Genomic DNA, 24,630 nt, shown 5'->3' on the forward strand with positions numbered 1-24,630 from the left:
TTGAGAATAACTTTATTTTTGCTCTATGCCCAGTTTATTGCCTGTAATTAGAATGCAGTGAATAGCTAAGAAGCAATGAGAAGAGGACTGGTCATAGTGCTGGGCTCTACCCAAGTTCAGGCATCTGCTTGGTTTCTGATACAGACCACCATTGCATAGGAGACTTGCCTGTGCTCAATATCCACTGCTCACATGATTCCCCGCCTCCCTTCTCTGATTATCTGAAGATTTTTTTCTTTTCCTGAATAGCATCAGAAGCCAGCTGCCAAAAATTCCTGGGTGATACCAACTTCATTAGTTAGTATAACTTCAGCATATAATTAAAAAGAAGAAAAGTCTTTGAATGGACTTTTCCATACCAGTCATTCATAAAAATGTTCAGATGAGGAAACTCTCATCCCTAACAAAGCAGAAACCATATGCCACATCCCAGAGTACTCTGAACAATTCTTAACATTCTCAGGACTCAGAGATGGTCAGGAGCCTCGATTTAATACTTTCATTTATTTTGTTCATATACATTCCATGTGCCCCTTATCCACTGGCAGCATCTCCTCTGGTCAGGGTTCTTTACCTGACAAGATGATCCAATCTTCATCCATTCTAAATCAATGTGATAATATATACTGTCTGAATGATTTGTCAGAGCTTTCCATTAACCTTTATATTGGACATCAGAGTATTAAGTAATAATGTGCTGCATATGGAGACATAATTTTGCCTACATTTTATCACGTGTCAGTGGCCTAGTTTATCCTTGCTAGTTTAGATAAATCACCACATCCAGTAGAGTAACACAGCAGAAGAGCTCAAAATAATCAAGTAACATTCACAGGTCCTAATCTAAGTAAATCATGGCCATGTCTGTTGGTGGAATCACTCCTCTTGAAAAATGCAACTTCCAAACTGCCTGAGTCCAAGTTGTAATAAAAAAATAAATTACACAAAAACTTGTCTAAGGGGAATGGTGAAGCATACTTTTTAGGGGGCTCATTCTCTTTCAATTCCTTGAACCCATGTATTCAAACTAAAGTACCAAAGGCATCATATATTAGGCCATGATTTCAAGCATACACTGAATTCTTTAATATAGCACTTAAAATACATAGGGGATTATCTCAGCTAAAACCCTGGACAGTTTTCATTAGCTAATGAGGAACTTGGTAAAATCAGCAAATTGTACGGATATTAGATTTTGTTCATTTCTTTGACTAAAAATATGTTTCTTGGTCATGTTGATATCAATACCAGGATTTTTACTAAAACTTCATACCCATGGTTTATGAGGTTGGCAAAAGTACTACAAGACAACGGGGGGTTATTTGTTATTTAAAATTTAACTACTTCTATGGAGATAACGGATGCATCGTCTAGGATGGAAGGTGACTAATGCAATCTTCTACCTGTTGGCTAGCTTGAACCCTAGGAAGTAGAGCCACATTGAGAAGGAGGTGGGGAGATATATTCTATTAACAAATTGAGGATAAAACAGCTGAAGTAGCCAGATAAATCCTTGTGCGGTGAATTCAATGTTGTGCACGCATGTATAGTTCCCATCCCATTGTCCATTGTTCAATGGGATAAGTTTTATGACCAAATTCTGGAAAGTTGAAAAAACAGTGTCATATACAGGATTACTGATCCAGAACACCATATTATTAAGAAGGTTGTCTGCAGCACTTGGATTCTGGAGGAATTCCCATTGGATACTAAGATCTTCATAATCTGTGCAAATTTCAAAAAAGGTTTATCCATATAATTCTACTCTAGATCATTTTGCCTTTAATATTGCCTCTAATTCTTCACAAGTCTTTAACCAACCAATTAATCTATTAGTCACTCCCCATGAGTCTGTAGATTTGTAAAGCAAGCCATTCTCATTATAATTCTGTCAATGTTTATTTTCTATAGTTTAAGGTGGTAATAGCTTCATTTAAATAGAATTATGTAACTTCCAAATGAATGAAAATTTTCATTGACTTTTTCAGTTAAAATCAATTCTTTTCTTTTTCTTTTTTTTAGAAAACAGTAATAATATTTAATGTTTCAAATGCAAATGTTAGATAAAACTATCAAGTAAAAATATCCTATCTAATAAAAAGGTAATATGCAAATTAACCATCACTTCATCACAAAGATGGTAGTGCCCATAGCCACAAGATGGCGGCGCCCAATCCTCTCAGCCCCACCAGAGTCCCCCAGTCCTGGGGGGTGGGGTGTCGGCCGCTGAGAGTGGGCAGCATGAGCAGTCTGGCAGAATGCTTGCTTCATCGCCATGGTAATGAGGCAAGCATTCCACGCCTGTCTGTGGATGGGCCTCTAGGTTGCAGAGAGCCTCTGGGCAGTGGGTGCTGAGCGGCCAGGCCCCACAGAGAGCTATTAGCACATGGATTCATGTGCAGGGCTACTAGTAAATTTATAAAAGTGGAAACCAAAAAGGCCTTGATCTTTCTGCTGTAAAACACTAACCACTGCTGACTCCAGGGTAGCCTGAGGCTACAGTTACACCCCTCTCCCCCATTGCTCCCAGGATGTAGTGCCTGTCTTCAGGGACTTGCTCAGCCTCTGGCAGTAGGCTCCCTGTTGCAGAAGCTGAGTGCCAGAGACAAGAGGCAAGGAGGGCCATGGTGAGGTTGTGAGGGCAGGGAATCAGAAGCAGTGCAGCAGGCCTCACCCTTCTGGAGTCTACATTCTAGGCAGCATATATAGAAAGAGCCTGACCTGGTTGGCAGTAGTCAGGGGTGGTCCCCTGGAGACAGAGGGTGAATGAGCCTGAGTAGGGGAGGTGGCAACTTGTATAAACGAGGGCATAGCAGGGGAAGGGCAGTCCAGGTAAGTGGCCCACAAGAGCTGCTCGCAATGTATCAAGATAGGAACTGCAAGGCTGGGGAAGTCAGACCTCCTGCCTCAGAATCTTTGCACTTCGTCTGGAAAACTTTTTCCAAAGTGGCTATATACCTGTCCTCACCTCCTCCAATTCTTTACTTCAGCCTCCCTCCTCAGCAAGATGCCAAGAGGCAAGATTAGCAGGGTCAAATCCACCTGGGATAGCTAGGTATGTGTGGGGTGGGGAGAAGAGATGGTTACAGGCCAGGTAGGAAGGTGTCTAGTCAGCCTTTCAAACAGTAAAGGCCAGGGACTATGAAGACAAGGCCATGCAAGGGAGACTGATACACAGCTCTGCCACCTCTTCACCACGAGCAGCCCAGAGAGATCCCCTGGAAGTCTGTCAGAGCCACTCTGTGGTGGAGTCTACAGGAGTGTACCTGTCCCAAGAGGAAGCTTCTGTAAGTGGGGGAGAATTGGGCAGGGCTGGCCTGGGGGTGTGACACTCAAAGCATCTCATCAATTCATGATGCCAGTGCTCCTTCCTCCTTCCCTAGAACCACATCCAGGCAGGTGCCTTACGTATGGTCATCAGCGCACCCTCACCAGATGCACCCATGTTTGTCATGGGGGTGAATGAAAAGGACTATAATCCTGATTCCATGAAAATGGTGAGGTAATGGGCAGCAATATCCAGAAGTGGGTGGGTGATGTCCAGAGAACATGCCAGCCTCACAGTTCCCTTTCATACTGGGCTGTTTCAGCAATGCATCCTGCACCACCAACTGCCTGGCCCCCCTTGCCGAGGTCATTCATGAGCGATTTGGGATTGTGGAAGGACTGATGGTGAGCTGGGGAGAGGGCTGGGCAGGATGGATGGCAGGGAAACGGTACCTCTTCCTCCAGGATTTGCTTAGTGTGTGACTTTAATAGAAAGAGACTGGTTTCAAGAGGAAAGGCCCACTAGGGGTAGAGTCTTCTAAAATTCTGTGTAACTCTCAGCAAGGCTGAACCCTGACTTGCAGCCGCCCCTCCTGTGGTCTGTGGTGGCCCCACAACCTCCACACCTGGCTCATCACTTCAGACCTCCTCCAATTCTTTACTTTAGATGCCCTCCTCAGAAAAGTGTTATTTTTGTGGTCCCTTTCTTCACCTGAAATTCCATTTCAGTCACGATTGGCCCTGCTAGCATGTGCACTCCAAGAAGGCAAGGATTTTGAGGACTATCTTTTCACTTCCAAAGCTCCAGCCATCTTCCCAGGGCCTGGCACACAGTAGATGCTCAATACATGCTTCCTCAGAAATTCTGCCACCCAGGTTGTCTCTACAGACTTTATCAGCGATACCCACTCGTCCATCTTCGATGCTAAAGCGGGCATCGCGCTCAACGACAAGTTCGTGAAGCGGCAGGTGCACAAGGGCCGGGCACCTACAATCAGCGCCCATTCCCCAAGGGGAGACGGGCCAGCGCAGGCTCCAGAGGCCGCGCCCAATTGTTTACTAATATCAACATAACAACATCTGCATCCTTTGTTAAGTACATAGATGATGTTTGGAGTCAGATGAGCACCAAAATTATAGGGTGATCACGTCATAAATTCTATAAATTTTTAACCACTATTTTGTAAATCTTTGATATACTGTATGTTAAAAGTCTCCTTTTCAGATAGTCTTCAGTTAGTAATTTAGGGTGATTGTTTCTCAATTTAGTGTTATTTTCAGTTTGGATCTGAGAGGAGGTGTGAGAAAGACCCACCTACTCCACCACCAACTTGAAAAACCCACATTTACTATTTTTAATCCATGTTTCATGCTATTATAGTCTCATGTTTAAGTTATCAGTACACATTTTCAATCAGTTTCCCTTATTTTAAACTCTTGCTTTTCTATGAATTCTATGTTTAGCTGCCAGAATTATTTGCTAAAGGAAAAATTTGATTTTGTGATTGTCCTTCTTTAAGATTTGAGTAAATAACTTTTGCCTATAAATTAAAATTGAAACCATTCTACACTACCTATTGCCTCCTACTTCAATCCAACTTTCTTCTATAACCTACTTCCCACAACTTTCTCTGCAATCCATACCCACTGGAATGTTTTCCAAATACGCATGAACTTTTTTCATTCCTCTATTCATTGTGAAATCTGTCCTTATGCCACACTCTGCCTAAATCCTACCAAGGCTTTCATCTCACCTCATATGTTACCTATCTTACTACAGTTGTCTCCAATTATTCCATAATGGATTGTATTTTCTCTGGAATTCTGAATACCCTGTACTCATCATAAGACTCTTATCAAAATATTCCCCATAGGTATCCAAGCAAATTATTTGCTATTTCACATAGGGAAAATGATGTGGAATGTTTTCACCTAAACCACTTGCCACCTTCAAACAAAGAGTGTAATGGGTCTTGGTTTCTGTGTGTGTGTGTGTGTGTGTGTGTGTGTGTATGTGTATGAGAGAGAGAGAGAGAGAGAGAGAGAGAGAGAGAGAGAGAGAGAGAGAGAGAAATATTAATTTTAGGTGGTTCCTATTTGTTATTTTCTTTATTTCCAAATCTGGAATTTGAAAAAATTTTCCCAGATATCTTTTTTATTTCTGTTTTATTCCCCCAATAAACATTAACCTTGCATATAATGCAAAAATGTTTCCTTTTAAAGTTAATTTTTAACTTACTATGTGTTTTTATTGCCATTTGGTCTCTGCACTGGGCAGAAACACCCTAAAACCTCAGCAGAGCAGTGTGTGGCGGAGCTGCTGTCATGTTATCTAAGAAGTGGGCTTTGGCGGTTCTGCTGTAGTGCTGGCTGTGGATTCGGTAGTGCTGGCTGTGGATTCGGTGGAAAGGTTCTGGTATGGCCCGTTGACATGAGCCATTGGCTTAATATAAAGACCATTCTAGAGGAACTCACAAAGAAAGGACATGAGGTAACAGTGTTGACTTTTCCACATACTAAGCTCATTGACTACAGCAAACCTTCCCCACTGAACTTCGAGGTATTACATCCAGAATATCCGAAAGAATTAGCAGAGAAAGCACAAGACAAATTTCTGGACGTAATTTTGAATGACTTGCCAAAGTTAGCGCCCTGGCGATCTACAGTAAGATTGAATGAGATTTTTATTGAAGTAACTGAAAGTGTAAAAACCCTGTGTGAGAGTGCAGTCTACAACCAGACACTCATGAAGAAGCTCCAGCGAACCAACTACGATGTAATGCTTATAGACCCTGTGATGCCCTGTGGAGAGCTGGTGGCTGAATTGCTTGCAGTCCCTTTTGTGCTCACATTAAGAGTGTCTATGGGAGGCATGAAGGAGAAACACTGTGGGAAACTCCCCACTCCACCTTCCTATGTTCCTGTTCAGATGGTGGGACTTACCGACCGAATGACCTTTCTGGAAAGAGTAAAAAATACAATGCTTTCCTTTTTCTTTGACTTATGGATCCGGGATTATGACATTCATTTTTGGGACCAGTTTTACAGTGAGGCATTAGGTAAGACATTTTGCTTTTTATTTCAAACTTCTTATCAAAATAAATTTAGAAATCTAAGTAAATGAAAGAAATACATTTTAAAATATCTGTTTTCCATTTAAAACTCTACCAGTAACAGTAATCAACTAGTTATCAAAACTAAGTGGAAACGGAAACAAAAAATATCTTGCCATGGTTACTCTGTCTTTATAGTCATCAAACCACTAATCATAAGACAACTTGATACTTGTAAGGAATGTTTGTCATATTTGGATATTACATAAATACAGTACATTGAGTTTCTATATTAGAGGAAATTATAGCTATTCTTGGTGAAGACAGTATAATGTTTATCCTAAGAGCAAGATAACCTACCTGTCTGATACCAGTAATAAGCTAACAGATGATTATTAACAAATATATTTAATTCATCTGCATCCACCGCAAACATTTTTTATAATTAGTGATGATGACACTCAATCTTATACCATTTTTATGAGAACAGGATGTCAGACATTGTTTGTTTGACTTTATTGTTGAGAGTATTACAAATGTCGACTCCTTTATTCCCTCCTTGCTCCCAACTTCCCAGGTCCCTCCACGCCTAGGCCTTCACCATCCCACTTTCTGTGTTCATGGACAATGCATATCCTATATAATAAAAGGCTAATATGCAAATTATCCCCTCGGGAAGTCAACCAACCTGGAGTTTGACCATTCGCTATGACATGCGCTGACCACCGGGGGTGGCGTGGAATGTAGGCAGGCCCAGGCCAGCAACCTGAAGGCCCCGATCGGCCCTGATTGCTGGTCAGGTCTAGGGACCCTACCCATGCATGAATACCCATAGGTTCTTTGGTTAAACTCTTCCCACTGCCCCACTTCCCCCTTCCCTGTAAGATTCATCAGTGTGTTCCATGTTTCCATTCATCTGGTTGTATTTATTAATCAGTGTACTGTGTCCATTAGTTTCCACATAGAGGTGACACCATGTGATATTTGTCTTTCTCTGACTGGCTTATTTTGCTTAGCATAATCATCACCAGGTCCCTCCATGTATCTGAAATATTTTGTTGCAATGGTAAATGGAATTTTTTTTTAGTTTCTCTTTCTGATAGATCATTATTGGTGTATAAAAAATATCTTTGAGCCTGGCTGGTGTGACTCACTGGTTGAATGTTGACCTATAAAGCACGAGCTCACAGTTCGATACCTAGTCAGAGCACAAGCCCAGGTTGCAGGCTCCATCTGCTGTAGGGGGTGTACAGGAGGCAGCTGATCAATGATTCTTTCTCATCATTGATGTTTTTTTCTCTCTCAATCCCTCTTCCTTTTTCTCTGAAATCAATATATATTTAAGAAGAGTAATAAAATCAGATATCTCTGTCTTATACTTGTTCTTAAGGGAAATGGTTTTAGTTTTTGCCAACTGGGTATTATGTTGGTTGTACATTTGTCATATATGGCCTTTATTATGTCAAGGTATGATTCCTCTATTTTGACTTTGCTGATAGTTTTTATCAAAAATGATTTCAGAGTTTTTCAAACACTTTTTCTGTATCTATTGATATAATCATGTGCTTTTTGTCTTTCAATTTGTTTATGTAATGTATCATGTTTGTTGATTTGTGAATATTGTACAGCCTTGCATCCCTGGAATAAATCCCACTTGGTTATGGTGTATGATCTTTTTAATATGTTGCTGAGTCTTGTTATTATTTTGTTGAGTATTTGGACAGGTTCATCGTGCCTGGTTGTGAAAAATATTCCTAGGATACTTTGTATTTCTTGGGGGAATGCTACACAAAATCTGAAAAAGTAATGAGAAAATCCTAAAAGACTTTGTGTCTTGGGCAGTTAAAGAGAACCATTAATTAACAGTTGATATACACCTATTCAACCTATTTTCCATCTTTGCCTTTTCTGCTTAAAATGCTTTTATTTGCAATTTCATACACTTAGCTGAGATCTGAATCAATCAACTCAGACAGGCTTCTACTTCAACTATCTTTGAGAAGCACAGACAAGAACAAACAAACAAAAGATCATATCTTGCACTAAGTATATGATCTAATCTAATTCACTGAATATCAAATTGTTTCACAGAACTAATGTTCAGAGAAACCAACTTAAAAAAACCTTTGAGCCCGGATGGCATGGTTGAGTATCAATCTATGAACCAGGATGTCACGGTTTGATTCTGGGTAAGGGCACATGCCTAGGTTGTAGGCTAGATCCCCCGTGTGGGGCATACAGGAGGCAGCAAATCAATGATTCTCTCTTATCATTGATGTTTCTTCTCTCTTGATCACCCTTCCTCTTTGAAATCAATATATATATATATATATATATATATATATATATATATATATATATATTAAAAAAAACAAACTTTTATATACCCATGATTTAAACTCAAATGTAATGACTTGCTATAATTAATTATATAATCATTACGCATGCTGGGAGCACACTACTTATTAGGCGTATAAATACAGGAAAAAAATACAAGAATCTTGGCTCAAATCTACCCTCAGTGGAAACTGAAAACTATAATATGTCACTGTCACATTTTGGCATGATAAGATTATGAGTAAAGACCTCTGAAAAGCCTCAACTTGAGAAAAAGTGGACAGAAGCATTATATTAGGAGGAAAATAAGAGCTTCTTCTATTAAACAAAAATTGTACTAATAATGTATTCAGGCAAGAAGTCTTTAAAATTGAAAACCATCCTACTTAACTCACTTAATATAACAGATTCATTTGATAATAATATCTACTTGGTAGATAAAATTTAACCCATTCATTAAATTACCCATATAACACACATATATTTAGAAGTATCCATTCTGATTATATAACTCAATTTTATGTAAATTACATAACTAAAAGAAAATGGGTATTTGTCAATTTTATTTCTGTTTCATGTCCATAATTCCTCATATGTAAAATTTCAAATACAATTTATGAAATTATTTACAGTTTGTTTTATACATAAATTCATTTCATTCTCTTTCCATTTATCCCTTCTATACCCATTACTGTGAATCATTACTTTAAATGTAGAATTTTCCTATTTGTTTAAGTTGTCTTTCTGAAATGAAGCTAAGGTCATATAAACTAAATCACTTAAGCAGAAAAATGAATAATTTAAATAAGATAATGACTAATAGAAATATCACCTTTGGGTTTGTAATCAAGGCAGGATTTGAGTCTCAAAAAAAGTAGACATCCAGATGGCAAAAAGACATTAATTCAGAAGCAAAGGGATGGAGTTCTAATCTAATCTCTGGCAATTTCAAACTGAATGTCCTTGGTCAAAGCTTCTTCCTTATCAAATTACAGCCTTTGGACTATATGACCTCATATTAAACATGACTATAAAATGAGGCTTTCCTCCCTGGGTTTATGTCACCATCAACTTTAATAAGAATCCTAAAGTGAAAAGGATTCTCACCTGTTTTTATTCCCTTCCTCTCAGTTATAAAACATTTATTTTTTTATGCACAGAAATTAATGACTAGGTTATTTGCAATTAGTCATTCTTCTGCTTAAAAACCTAAAATTAATACCTTAAATATCCTTCAAAACACATCAGTAAGGCAGCAGTAAAGTAAGAAAGCAGTAAAAAGGTGTGTGATGACTGTAGTATGTATTTATGTATCACATATCCCAAAAAGAGGGTCATCATGAGTATAAATTATTCATGGGATTCTTACTAATAAAATAGTGTCCCATGAATTGAAGTGATGAGATATAACTCAGAAGGATGAGGTCGACTGATATTGAAGGGATTCTATAACAATATGAGTAATCCTGAAATTAAAACATGCTGGAGAGGACATGGACATATTCCTGACTAGAAAACTAGAAACCATTGAGGGGTGATTGGTGCAGATATTGTGGAGCTAATCTATCATCTGCCATTCAGTTGGAGAGAAAAAAATAGCAATAAATTAATTAGCAGTTTGGAGTTGTGTTTACACGTTAGGTTTCTTTTATCTTGTAAAAATAAACTTACAAATAATCTATTTTTCCTTTTTTACTTTCTCTTTTCTTTCTTTCATCTTTACTTATTTTTCTCTTTCTTTTTTTATTCCATTTTTATTGTATTAATGCCCCTTTTCATTTTACATCTAAAAGCCATATTATTCTAGAAGACCTAAATTTAATTTTCCCTTGATAGCTAATCATAAAGTTAGTGGGGCAATTTTCCCATTCAACTTATAGTCTAATTCCCTCTACCCAACTTTTTTTTTTTCCCAGGAAGACCCACTACATTATGTGAGACTCTGGGGAAAGCTGAAATTTGGTTAATTCGAACATATTGGGATTTTGAATTTCCTCGTCCATACCTACCTAATTTTGAATTTGTTGGAGGATTGCACTGCAAACCTGCCAAACAATTACCTAAGGTAAGACTACATCATTGATGGACTTTATGTACCTTATGATATGATACCTGATTTCCTTTTAAAGCTTACAGTCTTGGTAAGGAAACATGATGTTGAATATCATTGGATGGCCAACTCTATTTCCATGCCAGAGGGCTCTTGTGAGTTATTTATAGGTATTTTAGGTATTATATTGGGAAATCAGGCTGAAAATAAAATGGCATGATGGAAGCACATCTTAAAATATCATTGTGTTTACAATATGGATAATTGATAGGAACAACTGGAAACCGGAGCCATAAAAATCACTAAGGACACTGCTGTTGTATTCTTCACAAGCGTGACAAAGTTATGAAAATGGGCATATATTATGATGGTTGGGAGATAAACATGCTTTGATGAGACACTGGGATAAGTTCTACGCTATTTTCTGGGTGACAGGGGAAGTAAGAGTTAAAGGAAGAGAAGAAAATGAAGATGACTCTTGGATTTTCATTTTGAATGTTTGATAGTGATGGCATCTACTGAAATAGAAAACATAAGATAAAATTTATTTGAGACTAATACAATGAGTTCTATATTGGGACTATTTACTTAAAGAAAAAAGTGGAATTTTCAGGAAGAATTTTCTAGAAGTCATTGGGTAATATGTGGTCTCAAGCTCACCACACAGCTAAGGAAATATTGGAGGTCACCAGCATAAGAGTTCAGGAAAATAAGAGACCCAATCTTGGCTTGATTCTTTACCAACCTGACGTCAGGTTTCTTTTGGAATAAAAAAGATAATTGTATACCACATTCTTAAGTCTTCAAAGAAAAAATGTAGAGTGTCAGGGATGTTAAAAGAAAACAGTATTGAGAAACAAATGAGTAATAGATAAGCATTACATAGGTACTGTGTTGAACTATCAATAGTGAGTGAAGAGGAAAGCCCGCATTTACTTGTACTGTGAGAATATTTTGAAAATCCCTTTAGGAAGTTTTTAGGGTACATGATGTTCCTAGGAGAATTCTTGATTTATTTTACAGAGGGCTCTTAGAAATGGAAGGCTCTGGCATGGATTGGTATCCAGAAACTGTGACTTGCAGGGTCTGGCATGGAGCCAGAGCAGATGCTGGAAAGACAGGCACAGGTTTCAGAAAATCCTCATTCTGAGAATAGTCCCAGAGATAATGGTGAGAGGATAGTGAAAACTGAGAATATTAATGCAGAAAAATCATCAAAACAGAAAGTGGATCTGCAGTCTTTGCCAAATGTACCTACCTGGATCAGATTATTATGCCTATCTTATTACAGAAAATTGCTGTACTTGCAAAGGAAAGACTGCCAAATCCTTTTGAATTTCTAGCATCATATCTTTTAAAAAAAAACAAGTCAGAGCTGGAAGATGGAAACTGACTTATTGAGAAGAACAGAAAAATTTGGTTTCTGTGATTAAGAGACAGCTTTAATAGTCATAACTCCCCCACCTCCCTTTTAGAAGTATAAGAAACTTCAGAATAACAACTTATTACTAAAGTTGCAGAAGAAAACGTATTTCACTTATTTTTATTTCATCACAATACTTATTTAATGAGTGTATTCTGTGCATTTTTTCTCTGATTGTCCTTAAATTTGTTTTTTAAATCACCTTCAAAATAAAGTGTTAAGACATCAAAAGAAAGCAAAAATGATGATGACAGGTCTGTCAATCAAGAACACACAAACACACACACTTTATTCAAACTCCATGTGTTTGGGGAGGTGAATCAAAATAATAACAAGATAATTTCTGTGGGGTCAAATATGTCCTCCTAATATTAATGAAGCTGACATAGTCAACTTTGACATCATCTCTTTTCTGGTCATTTAACAGTCTTTAATTGGGGAATAAGTGACTCCAGAGTTGGAATACATGATGCATGTCTAGAGGATATCGTTCTCATAGAATATGATCTGACTGGGTCCAATCCCAGAGTTTCCCATGGCCAACTTGCACAACTCTAAACAGTGAGGCAGTTTAATTTACAGAAGTAGCTATGTATCAACTCGGTGCTAAGGCTGAAGTTAAGAACATGTAGCTAGTGTCCACTGAGTTGGGAGTTTTCTACATTAGAAAGATAGGCAATCACTATCTTCTAAAAGTGATTTATGATTATAGAGCTTTTTAAATATGTTATATCTCTTTTTCCAATACATTACTATTACTATACTGGAGGCCCGATGCACGAAATCTATGCAAGAGTAGGCCTTCCTTCCCTTGGCTGCAGGCACCGGCTTCCCTCTGGCACCAGGGACCCAGGCTGGTTTCCCTCCAGCCGCCTGCTGGCACCTGGGGCCTAGGCTGGCTTTGCTCTGGCCAATGGCAGGTACCCGTGACCCGGGCTTCGCTCTGGCCCCTGCTTTGTCTTGAAGGATGTCTGGAATGACATCCAGAAGGATGTCTCATCTAATTAGCATATTACCCTTTTATTATTATAGATACTACAATTCTAACAAATATCTGCTTAGGCATATTAATAAAGGAAGACTTGAACATGAGAAAATTATCAATGAAGCCATAGGCAGATCAACATAGTAATGATTTATTAGATGTAAACTGTCAGATGCCTAATTCAGACCCATTTGGGTGCTTTCTTTTCAAGAATATTTTTATGAGCTTGTGAAGTACTCAGTTTTTGTTTTTTGTTTTAATTTCTTTATTGATTAAGGTGTCACATATTTGTCCTCATCCCCCCATTCCCATCCCCCCCCTCCACACGCATGCCCCAACTCCCTGTTGAACTTAACCATTGGATAGGCTCATATGCATGCACACAAGTCCTTTGGTTGAACTCTCCCCCTCCCCCCACCCTCCCCTATCCTCCCTCTGAGGCCCGATAGTCCGATCGATGCCTCCTTGCTTCTGGTTCTGTTCTTGTTCCTAGGTCTATGTTGTTCATCATTTCCCCTAGATGAGCGAGATCATATGTCACTAGATATATACTTATGAGAACTGAATGTGAGACGAGCAATAATAGTTATGCTGACAGGCAGATGGATCAGTCTGTAGTGAGTTTCTTTCTGGACCAACAGTTCTTTTGAGACCCAATTTCAATGTCCACCAGTTCCTTATGTGTACATGTCAGCACTGACCCCTCAGCTCTGGATGGTGGACAAATGGTGGTAACGGAGGTCCGACTCCCTCTGGTTTGGTCTCGGCGAACCCAGGGGCACGGCTTCACCCGGACTAAGGGGCACGTGGCATCACCCGGATCTAGGGACACATGGTCTCACCCGGATCCAGGGACGCTTGGGCTTTCCCAGACCCAGGGGCACGTGGCCTCATCCGGGCCTAGGTGTATGAGGCCTCACCCGGATCCAGGGACACATGGTCTCACCCGGACCCAGGGACGCTTGGCCTCTCCCAGACCCAGGGGCATGTGGCCTCACCCGGGCCTAGGTGCACGAGGCCTCACCCGGATCCAGGGACACATGGTCTCACCCGGACCCAGGGACGCTTGGCCTCTCCCAGACCCAGGGGCACGTGGCCTCACCCAGGCCTAGGTGCACAAGGCCTCACCCAGATCCAGGGACACATGGTCTCACCCGGACCTAGGGACGCTTGGCCTCTCCCAGCCCCAGGGTCACGTGGCCTCACCCGGGCCTAGGTGCACGAGGCCTCACCCGGATCCAGGGACACATGGTCTCACCCGGACCCAGGGACGCTTGGCCTCTCCCAGCCCCAGGGGCACGTGGCCTCACCCGGGCCTAAGTGCACGAGGCCTCACCCGGATCCAGGGATACATGGTCTCACCCGGACCCAGGGACTCTTGGCCTCTCCCAGACCCAGGGGCACGTGGCCTCACCCGGGCCTAGGTGCACGAGGCCTCACCCGGATCCAGGGACACATGGTCTCGCCCGGACCCAGGGGTGCGTGGCCTCTCTCAGACCCAGGTGCACGAGGCCTCACCCGGATCCAGGGACACATGGTCTCACCCGGACCCAGGTGCGCTTGGCCTCCCCCAGACCCAGGGGCACGTGGCCTCACCCGGGCCTAGGTGCATGAACCTCACCTGGATCCAGGGACACATGGTCTCAACCGGACCCAGGGACTCTTGGCCTCTCCCAGACCCAGGGGCACGTGGCCTCACCCGGGCCTAGGTGCACGAGGCCTCACCCAGATCCAGGGACAGATGGTCTCACCCGTACCCAGGGACGCATGGCCTCTCCCAGGCCCAGGGGCACATGGCCTCACCTGGACCTATGTGCACGAGGCCTCCCCCGGATCCAGGGACACATGGTCTCACCCGGACCCAGGGGCGCTTGGCCTCTCCCAGACCCAGGGGCGCTTGGCCTCACCCGGGCACGGGACCCAGCGTCATCTGGGTCCAGGGGCACTTGGCCTCACCCGGACCCGGAATCCGGCCTCACCTGGAGCCAGGGGCACGCGGCCCCACCCAGACCCAGGGACGCGAGGCCCCACCCATACCCGGAGGCGCGCGACCACTCCCGAGCCCAGGGGCGCGCTACCCCGCCCGCACCCGGGTCCCAGCGGGGCCCCGTCCTCCCGATCCCAATTCTCACCGGTCAACCCCCCCCAGCAACCCCCCCGGCCATCCTGCCAGAGCTCCAGGACGGCCGCCACAGAACTCGTCGGGCAGCTGCTCGGCGAAGCTCCGGTGCGCCCGGTGCGTGGCGGCTGGCCGGCCCGGCATCACCGCGCAGGCCCCTGGGTCCGCAGCGGCGGCCGGTCGCCGAGCATGCACACCCGGCCGCCCCCGGGGCACCGAGATTCCTGAAGGACTCGGAGGCCAGCAAGCGCGTAGTCCCCCACCCCACGTCTCACAGGGGCCCGTCTGTCCGTGCTCGGCAGCAAGTGGAGCCGCCCCCTCAGCCAGAGACCGCCGGGGGGACCGCGCCGAGCACGCTCCAGGTCGCCCCTGCGTCGCCCGAGCCGCAGTTCCCAAAGTGTGGTCCTTGGGTCATCTGCATCAGCATCATCCCGCATACCCCTCTTTTATTCTAGCTGCAGAGCATCCACTCAGCCAGCCCTACGGTGGTTTTGGGTGGTGTCTGCTCCGCTCTCCCATCGCAGCCTCAAAGTTGTTGTGGCAGGCAACATCCAGGCCTCCGCCCTATGTCTCCATCCCGGTCCTCCCTTGTATAGTTAAGTCTTGATTGTTGCTGGTGCCACCGGGAGGGCTCTCTTTGTCTATAAAGGAAGAGTTGCTGTGCAGGAGACTCTCCTATGGGCCGGGTCTTGGTGCAGCAAGGCTTTGGCGCTCACTGAATCTGCCTGTTGGATTTGTCCCTTATGTGCGTGGTTGAAGTCTGGTGTCATTTCCCACAGACCACCAGATGCCCTCGTTTCTGGGTCCCCAATGGGGCGTAGATCAGCCACTGCCTTAGACACTCAGCAGGGATTACAGCAAGAACTGTAGTTTCCTCCTCCTGTCTGAGTGGCCCTGGAGCAGTCCGACTAGAACAGCAGTTTATCTGGTCCGCTGCCAGAGGGCAGGCCACCCACATGCATAAGCCCTTGCTTGGAGCGTAGGTGCGCCTGCAAGACTTGCGGGGCGGGTCTTCAAAACGTGCGGGACGGGTCCCAGGGTGGGGCGGGGTCTCAGGGCGCCAACAGGCCATGGTGCGGTGAGCCGAAATGGCTGCGAGTCTGCTCCTTCTGCCTTCCAAGTTTCTAAGTCCCCTCGTTCCTCGCTCTAGCGCAGCAAACACTGATTGCTGGGCGCACCTCCGCAAGAGTCCCGCCTCTCCCCGCAGGCATCTGGGTCTCCAGCGGGTCCCCAGAAGCTGGATTTCAGGGTGATGGAGAGCTAATCTCCCCTAGGTTTGGAACAAAAGCCCCTTTCCCCCACCACCAGCCCGACCCACGCGCCTCCACACCTCGTCCCCTCCGATTTCGCTGGTTTCCTCTTCCCTCTTAGCTGTAAATCTCTCCTGTAGTTCTGGGCTGCAGACGCTCCGTCCTCCAGTCGCGCCCCTGAAACCGCTGCGCGCGGCCCAGCCGTCCTCTTGATTCTCTTCCGTCAAAATGGCTAGAGGACTTGAATGTAAGATGAGAACTCCTAAGAATCCTCCAAATCGGTGTTGGCGGCGTCCGGGGCCCCGAGGATCTCAGTGCGCAGCTCGGCCAGGTCGGTGGCACGGGTGAGCCCCTCCTGCAGAAAGATGGTCTCTTTCTTCACCGAGAGCCGCTGCGCCGAGTCCGAGGCCACCGCCACAGCAGCTGCCGCGGCCCCCACGAGCCCATGGCCCCGGCTGAGGTACTGACTGAGGGGAGCAGCTGCCCGGCCTGGGGAGACGCGAGCAGCAGTCGCCACCCTCAGCAGTCCATGTTTCAGTTGTATTTCCGAAACTGCCATGCGAGGCAACAGATCAGCCTTTCACCTCCGCCGCCATCTTTTCTGCTCCAGTACTCAGTTTTTAATAAAATTAAACATGGTGCGTAACATGAAAATCCATCATCCATGAAATATACTGTATTCTTACCACCTAACACTCTCATATAATGGTTTGATTCTATGGTTATTCACTAATCAATGATATGCATGTAAGCCAAAGATTTTATTTATCTACTTATTATAATTAACTTTATTGAGGTGACATTGGTTAATAAATTTATATGTTTCAAGTGTATAAATCTATGATACATTATCTTTATATTGCATTATATATTTTCTCCTAAAGAGAGTAGGTGGTTCTAAATGTCAAAGATTTTTAAAAAATCTAACCAGGCCTCTGACAATTCCCTTTGAATCTTTATTTTAAAAGTATAAAATAATTTTATTATTCCCTAATAATACTATAGATCTGTAATACAAAGAATTATTTCTCTATAGGAAATAGAAGAATTTGTCCAGAGCTCAGGCAAAGATGGTATTGTGGTGTTTTCTCTGGGTTCAATCATCCAAAATCTCACAGAAGAAAAGGGCAATCTTATTGCCTCAGCCCTTGCCCAGATTCCACAGAAGGTTAGTACAACCTTTAATCCTGCTGGGCTGGTGTCTTTCCCACTGAAAGTTGAATCTCATTTTACACTTAACATATCAGGTACCAGTATTAAGTAAAAATTTGTAAAACATTACAATAGTGAGTGTAGGCATATTTGGACCTTGCTTGCTGACCTTTGCTGCTACAATAATTTGTTTTCAATGAAATAGAGATGAAAACATTAAGCACCATTTTTCATGAAATCTTAAGGTCTGTTCTAACGACTCCCAAAATAGTTCTGAAGTGCATTTACTCCAGGACCAGGAAAAGGGAGAAATGAAATGACAAACATAGGCATGAAGGCTGCATAAGAATATCCTCCATGTATTTGTTTGTATTAGGACTTGATTCATCATAGTTGCGCACAGAAGTAGAAGCCTAGATTCATTTAGCATTTTAATTAACATTTTCTAAAATTAAAAGGCCATAGAAATGTTAATATAGTCTAGCAAATTTCATGTCCTAACATGATATTCAATTCACTTTAATGTTATCACCACCATTTTAGATTGCAGCTCTTTATATATTGCTATTTATAAAATATCCAACAGCTTTTTTTATTTGTACATTTGGTTAAATTCCATAAAATTCTATAAAAATTATATATAAATGCAAATATGATAATTGCAGAAACCAAACCAAACAGAATACTTCAACAAACTATGGAATATAAGCAAAATCACTACCTTATTTTTACTTTTAAAAAAAAGAAGTTGTGGGAGAAAAAAGAAAATAGAAAAAAATGGAGGATGAAATGATAACCAGTCATCCAAAAAATAAGTAGCTAAAATCTAAATCAATGATATTTGTAAGAAACACTAATATGAAGATCAAGCTAGGATTGCCAGTGACAACAATTTATACAGAGGTCCTGTGGCCATAAAAATTTTAACTCCCAAGTACTGATTTATTAGGCTAGCATGGCATTATTTTCTTCATTAACAATCTCACTCCTGGAAGTTTAGTGATAATAAACAAAATGATAACAGGCAACTACCACAAACTCTTTTTAAAAGGTTGTTATAAACAGTCCCGCTATTTCTTTGTGGTTATAAAGTATACCTCTATACTCCCTTCTCAACTATCAACTAAAATAGAGTAGATGCATGATATATTCAAACTCTACAACCTTAAAACATCATTATCCTGTGGTATTACTTGTGAAATATATTCACTGTCTTCCACAGGTTTTATGGAGATACAAAGGGAAGAAACCAGCCAAATTAGGAGCCAATACTCAGCTCTATGACTGGCTACCCCAGAATGATCTTCTTGGTAAGACTAAGTGGAAGAAAGGCTATAGTAGTTGATGGACAAGTTGATTAATTATTTAACAGCTAATCTACATATATAAAGAGCCAGGATTGTAACATCCACAACAACCGGAGGCTCGAACATTCATTAGGCTGTACATGCAGCAGGCAAGTGGGCTGAACTGCTGACCTCTCAGAGAGACAGAGTGGCAGGGCTGATCAACCATGGCAGTGGCTGCTGGCGAGGCCCGGATAGAGAAGCAGGGTGATCAGACCCTGCTTCTCTCTTCCGGTCTCGCCAGCAGCCAACCTTCTCTCACTCTCCCAGAGGTCAGCAGTTCAGCCTGCTTGGCAGCAGCCTGGACTGAATGCCAGGCTGTGCCCACAGCAGGCAAGCGGGCTGGACTGCTGACCTCTTGGAGAGAGAGGTGGGGCTGATCAGCAGTGGCAATGGCTGCTGGCGAGGCTGGGATAGGAAAGCAGGGTGATCAGACCCTGCTTCTCTCTCCCGGCCTCACCAACAGCCAAGCCTCTCTCCCTCTCCCAGAGGTCAGCAGTTCAGCCCAGTCACCAGCAGCCTGGACAAAATGCCAGGTTGCATGTGCAGTCGGGAGATCTAGACTGCAGGAGAGGGCAGTTAGGGGTGACCAGGCTGGCAGGGGAGGGCAGTTAGAGGCAATCAGGTTGGCAGGGGAGCAGTTAGGCATCAATCAGGCTGGCAGGGGAGTGGTTAGGGAGGTTATCAGGCTGTCAGGCAGAAGTGGTTTGGGGCAATAAGGAAGTCAGGCAGGCGAGCAGTTGGGAGACAACAGTCCTGGATTGTGAGAGGGATGTCCAACTGTCTGAGGAATCCCAGATTGGAGAGGATGCAGGCTGGGCTGAGGGACACCCCCCCCCATGCACGAATTTTGTGCACTGGGCCTCTAGTAATTAAGTATTTGACCATTAATTTTATACATTCATACTTGCTGTGAATTAAGATAAGAGTTTCGGGTAATACAGAGGGAATTAACACCTCCTTTTCCTGAGATAACAATTTTCTGTGGTAGCAGTGCCCAACAGGAAAAAAAGTAGAAAATATGGCCTTCTTCAGTAACTTATCCCATAGATCTTCCTCTTCTTTCTCTGAATTTCTGTTCATGCATTATAATAAATATTTTCACCCACTTCTCATTCTATCCCCAAACTAGGTCATCCAAAAACCAAAGCTTTTATCACTCACGGTGGAATAAATGGGATCTATGAAGGTATTTATCATGGGGTCCCTATGGTGGGAATTCCCATGTTTGCTGATCAGCATGATAACATTGCTCACATGAAGGCCAAAGGAGCGGCTGTGGAGGTGAACATGCACACAATGACAAGTGCAGACTTGCTCAAGGCCTTGAGAACAGTCATTAATGATCCTTCGTAAGTACTTCTTCCTTCTAAAGGATTACCACTGATTGTATTAAGCACCAGACAAAAAAATGTTAGAGATTATGCTTACCTTTTAATGGACCTTTTCCCATAATCTTGGACCATTCACGATCTTGGTGGTGGAAATCTTCTGGAAAGTACAGTTCATACAATGTCACCCTTCCAGCTCAGAAAAATTGGGCTTCAATTAACAACTGTTTTATTCTTATTATTTTTCTCTATGCCTGCATTTAACCACATCCTGTTAATAATATATTTATCTTACCATCTCCCTACTATACATGTTAAATGCTGTACAATGAGCAGTGTTCATGTAACAATTCTGTGGCCCTTAGATTAATTTTTATAACATGTATCATGTGACAAACAAAAATAAAATTTCATTCATTTCTTTCTCTTTTGCCTTCTTCCTTATTTGCCTTCCAGCTATAAAGAGAATGTGATGAGGTTATCAAGGATTCACCACGATCAACCTGTAAAGCCTCTAGATAGAGCCGTCTTCTGGATCGAGTATGTCATGCGCCACAAAGGAGCCAAACACCTGCGGCCAGCTGCTCACAACCTCACCTGGTTCCAGTACCACTCTTTGGATGTGATTGGGTTCCTGCTGGCCTGTGCAGCATCTGCTATATTCTTGATCACAAAATGTTGTTTATTTTCTTGTCGAAAATTTGGTAAATCAGGAAAGAGGAAAAAGAGAGAATAGATCTTTCTAACTTAGGCAAAGATTTGAGTGGACAAACCAGTTTATTCCTGCACCTCCTTCTTGTTTTCAATTTTCAAATTCCTCTTTTTTTAGCCTAAAGAAACAGCCTAGAATTCCACAAGATCATTAACTGGTGAGCATGTCCCATTCTTTGATATCCTCAGAGAGGTTTACCTTCTTCCTATTTATCCACTTTCTGGCACAGGGACATTAATAATTCTAAAAATTCTATTCATGATATCACTATTTTAATTGTATAACCTTCAGTGATATAATGATCGCTGGAAATAACAAAATATCAGCCAATTTCATGAATGTGGGGAGCTGAGAATTATACAGTTCACCAGTTGCAAGTGATCATATAAACAGGGAAGTGTCCTCAAAAATTAGTTTGCTATGAAAATAAGGCTTCTGTTTTAAATAAGCCTCTCTACTTGCCCAATGTTGTTAGGATTAGGCCAAAATTGAAAATAATGATGATAAGACATTCTGCTTTGGAATGTTTACAAAGTTTCCAATAAGCTCAGCATTAGTCTGCTCAGGTGCCATAACAAGATACTGCAGTCTCAGTGGCATAAGCAACAGAAATTTATTTTTTCACAATTCTGGAGGCTAGATATGCAAGATGAAGATGCCAGCAGGGCCTGGCTGCGGTGGCTCAGTGGTTGACCTATAAACTAGGAGGTCACTGTTCCATTTCTGTCAGGGCACATGCCCAGGTTGCGTGCTCAATTTCCAGTAGGGGGCATGCAGGAGGCAGCCAATCAATGATTCTCTCATCACTGATGTTTCTATCTCTCCCTCCCTCTCCCTTCCTCTCTGAAATCAATAAAGATATATTAAAAAAAAAAAAGATGCCAGAAGAGTTGGTTTCTGGTGTGGCCTCCTTCCTGACTAAAGAGAGTGACCTTCAACCTTTGTCCTCTCACAGCCTTTCCTCTGTATTCGCCTGGTAAGAAAAAGATGCCTATGTCTCTTCCTCTTCTTAGAAGGATACAAGTCCTTAGAGGACACCTTCATGACCTAAGTTAATTGTAAATATCTTGTTAAAGGTATTACCTCCAACTATAGTCACATTGGGAGTTAAGACTTCAATATATAAATTTGAGAGGGGTACACAATTCCGTCCATAACAATCCCTACCAAACAATTATGCCATCTTTTTCCTTTAATCAACAAATATTTCTGTGTGCCTTTTATGTACTAGGGACAGTTCTGAGCATGTCTTTAGACAATAAAGATAACCAATGGAATGATTTTTTTCCCCCAACAAGTGAAGATGTCAGTAATGTTTTAAAAGTAAAGAGATTATTTTTAAAAAAAGAAATTAAAGAATTATATAAAAATTGTTTTATTAATTTTAATGAAATTTTTAAAGACCAGTACAATTGATAATCTGAATGTTAAATGTCAATTTATTATATTTAAAAATCACTGGTATTTATAATTCAAATGATCCTATATAATAAACAGGTAATATGCAAATTTACCCTCACCCCATAATACCATAACAATATGGCTATGCCCTCAGCAGAGGCAGGGTTCCCGTAACACAAGATGGCTGCATCCATAGTGGAGGCGGGGTTCCCGTAACGTGCCATAACAAGTGATGAGCAGGGACCTGAGGCTGCATGGTGCCAGGCCGGGGCAGGGGACCTGAGGCTGCGACCCCAGCCCAGCAGTGCTTGATGGGGGACCTCAGGCCATGCACTCAGCCCAGCGGGGCTTGACAGGGGACCTCAGGCCACACCCTCCACCCTGGCACCAGGCCAGGGGACCTTAAGCTGTGTCCCCCGCCCCTGTGCTTGGCCCAGGGACCTGAGACTGTGCCCCCAGCCTGGTGGGGTTTGATGTTGGACCTCAGGCTGGGCCCTAAGCCTGGCAGGGCTTAAAGGGTGACCTAAGGCTGTGCACCCCACCCCGGCACCAGGTCAGGGGACCAAAGGCCACGCCCCTGCCTGGGGCGCTTGAAGAGGGACCTCAGGCTGCAATGTCTGTCCCAGGCCAGGGGCCCTGAGGCCGTGCCCCCCCCTTGCCCCAGTGCCAGGCTGGGGACCTCAGGTCGTACCCCCTGCCCCGGTGCCAGGCCAGGGGACCTGAGGTTGCACTGGGGAACCTGAGGCTGTGCCTCCCAGGGCCAGGGGACCTGAGGCTGCACCCCTCAACCCAGCGAGGCTTAATGTGGGCCCAGAGGCTGTGACCCCTGCCCAGTGGGGTTTGACAGGGGACCTGAGGCTGTGTGCCCTGCCCACCACCAGGCTGGGGGACCTGAGACTGCACCCCCCACCTGGCAGGGCTTCACGGGGGTGGGGCTGGCCGGGTCTTGGTCTTTTGCAATTTCGAGGTGCACACGGGTGTTTGGGCACTTGACTCTGGGTCCAATGGTGTGCCCCAGACTCTGACAGGAGAAAGTTTTTCATATACATTTTACTAATTTTCTTTCATCTCTAACACTTCTATTATAGAGAAAGGGAAAATAGCAACATTAAAGTATTTCCTCTAATTAATTACTTTTTAATGTGCACAAATTTCATGCACTGGGCCACTAGTAATACTGTATAATCAAAGAAATCACTTCCTACAGAAAAGTCATATAGTGTGAATGTAAGATCATTGTAATTTTTTAGTCTCATTATTCTACAAATTCATTACATACGGTTTCATTCATATCCTATCTAATAAAGAGGGAGTATGCAAATTAACCATCATGCACTCATAAAAATGGTGGTGCCCATAGCCACAAGATGGTGGCACCCAATTCCTCCATCTGCCACCAGAGTCCCACAGTCCCTTCAGCCCAGCTTCAGGGGGGTGGGGGGGCAGAAGGCGAATGGTGCAGCTGGACCCGCCCTGAGCCCCCAAGCAGCCCAGGCCCAGCCTGAGGTGCAGGAAAGTCTCGGATGGTAACTGCCCAGCCAATGCCCAAGGTGCAGGCAAGCCTCAGATGGCAGCTGCTCAGCCTTCAAGGGCTGGCCCGAGGTACAGGCAAGCCTCAGATGGCAGCTGCCCAGCTGCCCAGGGTGGGCCCGAGGCGCAGACAAGCCTCAGATGGTGGCTGCCCAACAGCCCAGAGCTGCTCGAGGCTCAGGTAACCAGGGCCTGGCCGAGGCTTGCGCTGCTGGCAGTGACAGCAGCAGAGGTGTGATGTGGGCGTCACCTTCCCCTGATTGCTGGATCGCCTCTTGCACCTGAGGGCTCTCAGACTGTGAGAGGGGGCAGGCTGGGCTGAGGGACCCCCCTTCCAGGCATCAATTTTCATGTATTGGGCCTCTAATGTGAAATATAAGACAAAAGGTAACAAATGAACAAATATAACAAAATATAGAAAAAGAAAAACTCATAGCCTAGACAGCATGGCTCAGTAGTTGCGCATTGACCTATGGGCCAGGAGGTTACATTGATTCTGAGTGAATAAAGGTTTAGATCATGCCACTAACTAAAGAACCTTGGGCAGAGGAGGAGCTGACAAGGATAAAGGGTACCTTCTGTGTTTGGGTTACCTGTTTCTTGGGTCATACCACCAGGGTAGGGGGAGATGTGGCAGGTCGAGGGGTAACCATGTTTGCAAGCCTGCCACCCTG

At 43.5% G+C, this 24,630-nt stretch overlaps 2 pseudogenes; both read left to right on the forward strand.

The window, feature by feature from the left end:
- The first annotated feature begins 5,592 nt into the window (after positions 1 to 5,592).
- LOC103303639 (UDP-glucuronosyltransferase 2A3-like) lies at positions 5,593 to 21,049 on the forward strand (annotated as a pseudogene).
- Positions 11,799 to 12,100, forward strand: LOC129151941 (protein dpy-30 homolog; annotated as a pseudogene).
- Positions 21,050 to 24,630: the final 3,581 nt, after the last annotated feature.

The sequence above is a fragment of the Eptesicus fuscus genome, chromosome 2 (genome assembly GCF_027574615.1).
Source record: "Eptesicus fuscus isolate TK198812 chromosome 2, DD_ASM_mEF_20220401, whole genome shotgun sequence".
NCBI lineage: Eukaryota > Metazoa > Chordata > Mammalia > Chiroptera > Vespertilionidae > Eptesicus > Eptesicus fuscus.